Source organism: Suricata suricatta, chromosome 2 (assembly GCF_006229205.1).
Source record: "Suricata suricatta isolate VVHF042 chromosome 2, meerkat_22Aug2017_6uvM2_HiC, whole genome shotgun sequence".
Taxonomy (NCBI): Eukaryota; Metazoa; Chordata; class Mammalia; order Carnivora; family Herpestidae; genus Suricata; species Suricata suricatta.
In genome coordinates, this window is record NC_043701.1 from 102,319,192 (window position 1) to 102,323,004 (window position 3,813).

Here is a 3,813-nt window from a genome sequence, read left to right on the forward strand (position 1 = left end):
AAATGAATGTTCTTTCTCCAAACCCACGTCTTGAAGGTCACTACTGTTAAAGAATATAGCAACCTTTTGAGAAAATTTTATAATTTAAAAGCTTTTTTTAAGTTTATTTATTTTGAGAGAGAGAGAGTGTGCAAGCAGGGTAGGGGCAGAGAGTGAGGGAGAGAAAGAGTCCCAAGCCACCAAGGCGTCCTGATAAGTTTTTAAAATCTCAGCAGTGTTAAGTGCCCACATTCATGTATGTATTGATATATATTGAAAAAAAAATGTTGTATTAGCTCACCAGGTTCAATGATAAAAAACCCACGTTAGGTATGTGGTATTTAAGATACAAAACGAACATAAGGGAAGGGAAGCAAAAATAAGATAAAAACAAAGAGAGACAAACCATAAGAGACTTTTTTTAAATGTGTATTTATTATTGAGATGGAGAGAAACAGAGCATGAATGGGGAAGGGACAGAGAGAGAGGGAGGGAGACACAGAATCTGAAGGAGGCTCCAGGCTCTGAGCTGTCAGCACAGAGCCCGATGCGGAGCTCAAACCCACAACCGTGAGATCATGACCTGAGCTGCAGTCACAGCCGCTTAACGGACTGAGCCCCCAGCTGCCCCTAAGATACTCTTAAATACAGGGGGGGATGGGCTAAATTGGTGAGGGGCACTAAGGAGAACTCTTGTTGGGGGAACACTATGTGATGTCAGTGATGAATCACTACAGGGACAGCTGGGTGGCTTAATTGGTTAAGTGTCCAACTTTGGCTCAGGTCACTCGTGGTTAGTGTGTTTGAGCCCCACATTGGGCTCTATGCTGACAGCTCAGAGCCTGGAGCCTACTTCAGATTCTGTGTCTCACTCTTTCTCTGTCCCTCCCCAGCTCACACTCTGTTTCTGTCATTCAAAAATGAATAAATGTTAAAAATTTTTTTCTAAAGTGATGAATCACTATATTCTACTCCTGAAATCATTATTACACTATATGTCAACTAACTGGGATTTAAATTAACACATTATTATGCTGTGCTACCAAGCCAACAGCTCCTATGCAGAAATGGAATTGAAAACTAACTGAATTTTTCATTATTTCAGGTTTGATTCAGTCAGGCTAGGCAAATGCATCTTCCCTAGTAGTAAAACAAAAAAATTTTTGAGCCTCTGAAGTTGAAAGAAAAGTGTCTTTATTTCGGGAACTCTGATAAATGGAGCTATTGTTTGCTGCATTTCTGATCTATTTCGTGTGTATTTCCTTTCAGGCAAACAACTTGCCTTTCCAAGTAAGTCATTAAATGAAGTAATGCTCACCCTGGAGGATGGAGTTGCCCTTCAATTTCGTGTTAGGAGATTCTTGTTCAGTTTAGGAACGCGAAAATCTGTTGTTTTCATTTTATTCTGTGACATACAGTGTTTCCCAACCCGACCAACAATCTCGTTGCCTCTGACCTGGAAGCTTTGGCTTAGAGTTCAGAGCAAGCCTTAATGAATATATAGACAGTGTCCCTGGAAGCACACACGATTCAGAACACACAGGCAGGCTCCCTACCCTCAGGGATAAATCAGGAAAAAGAACGAATGTTAGGTTCTCAGGAAGAAGGCAGACAACAGTCTTCCAACTACAGGAGAGCTGCTGTCAGCGATGTGGAATGTTCTAGTGCGGCAGCTGCTGTTCTCTGGCCGTGAAAACCCAGCTGGGGATATCACTCAGACAAGTGACTCATCAGGGCAGGAAGGGTCTCATTTGTCTGCCCAGTTGACGCCACACCTTTTGGGAGAGGGGGTGGGGATGCTATGGACCCTACCAGCTTGCTTTGGATACTCGTGCTCAGCTCTTCAAAACTGTGGCAGTTCAAGGTTTTCTCCTGTGAACGGGACTTAGGATAAAACAAGTCTGTGGGGGAACTCCAGGGCTTTTCACTGCCGTGTCTCTACACAGTACCTGCCATTGACCTTCAAAGGCCACACTTGGCAGGAGCCGGCTCCTCTGTGTCCCCTATCAGCTGTTCCACCCACCTGCTAAGGGCCGGGGCCTGACTTCACGGTGAGGGTGCATTCTAGAGCAGGGCTGTGGGCACGGTCATTCTTAGGGTCATTAAGCCCACAGTGGGCCTTCCGAAATGTACAAGGCCACACCCCAGGGCTCCCCAGGGTTCGGTGAGCAGGATTTGATGTTTCATTTTGCAACAAGGAGCTCACTTAACCTGCGCCCCGATGAAGGAGCTCAACCACTGTTAAGTCTCAATGAAAAGTAAAAGATTACTGCCCGGAGTGACAGGCTGACTCAGTCGGAGGAACCTGGGACTCTATATCTCGAGAGGGTTGTGGGTTGGAGCCCTGTGTCGGGTGCAGAGATCACTTAAATAAATACACTTAAAAATAAAAGTGCTCTGGCAGGGCCAGAGAGCAGCACCTGTCCAGAACAGGCAGTTTCAGCTACGCAGGCTTCTGGATTCTTTGCTCGGATCCCAGGGATTTTTCTGGATACCTAAAGGTAAAAGCAGACAATTCATAGAGAAAAGCAACACCAACAGTCCCTAATTATATGAAAACCATTGCACACATACTAAGAAATCCGAAGTAAACAGATACTATTCCTCAGCAACAGCCTGACAAGGAAATGCCACCAGCAAATCTGAGGGTCAAAAGGCACACTGATGCGTCACCTTTCCACCCTGAAAGGGTCTAGCCGCATCTAGCAGACTGGCCTTTGGCCCAGCAATCCTGCCTGTAAGGTTATGCCCCAAAATCACACTGGCAGCAGGGTGAGAAATGTAGAGCAGCTGGGCCCCTTGGTCACCCTGCTCCCCACAGCGGGGTCTGAACAACAATTCTTACCGCCCTAACATCTACCTTTGTTACTCTTGTATTCTTTTTTATTTTTTTTTAACCTTTATTTATTTTTGAGAGACAGAGACAGAGCATGAGTGGAGGAGGGGCAGACAGAGAGGAGACACAGAATCCAAAGCCTGAGCCACTCAGGCGCCCCTTACAGCGATTTACTATTTTGATTTTCCCTGCAACCTTACATTCCTGGAGTAAATCCCATTTGGAGGTGGTGTATCATCTTTTTTTTTTTACATGGCGCTGAGTTTGTTTTCTCTAGTTAAGAAATTTGTTTCTATATTTATAAGGGGGATTGGTTCTGTGGGGTTTATTTTTCCTGGTAATGTCTCTAATTTTTACTTAAAAACTTCCTTTTTCCTTAAAACGCAGAAAACCCAAATAGGCCTACGACAAGTGAAGTTAATTAGTACTCAAAAATCTTCCTAACAAAGGGGGTACCTGGGTGGCTCACTCGGTTAAGTGTCTGACCTGGTCTCAGGTCATGTCATGATGTCCTGATGTCATGATTCGTGGGTTCGATCCCCTGTCAGGCTCGTGCTGACAGCTCAGAGCCTGGAGCCTGTCTTTGGGTTCTGTGTCTCCCTCTCTCTCTCAAAAATTAATAAAACATTTAAAAAATTGAAATAAACATTAAAATTTTTTTTAATAAAAAAGGACCATTTGACTGTCTTTTCCAAGAATGGTCAAAAGAAAATGTCTTTATAATATTTTGAAGAGTAACTCTCTGTTAAAGTGAATTTAAGGGGCGCCTGGGTGGCTCAGTCGGTTAAGCCTCCTACTTCGGCTCAGGTCATGATCTCACGTTTGTGGGTTCAAGCCCCAAGTCGGGCTCTGTGCTGACAGCTCAGAGCCTGGAGCCTGCTTCGGATTCTGTGTCTCCCGCTCTCTCTGACCCTCCCCTGCTCACACAGTCTGTCTGTCTCTCTCTCTCTCTCAAAAATAAATAAAACATTAAGAAAAAGTAAATAGGGGCGCCTGGG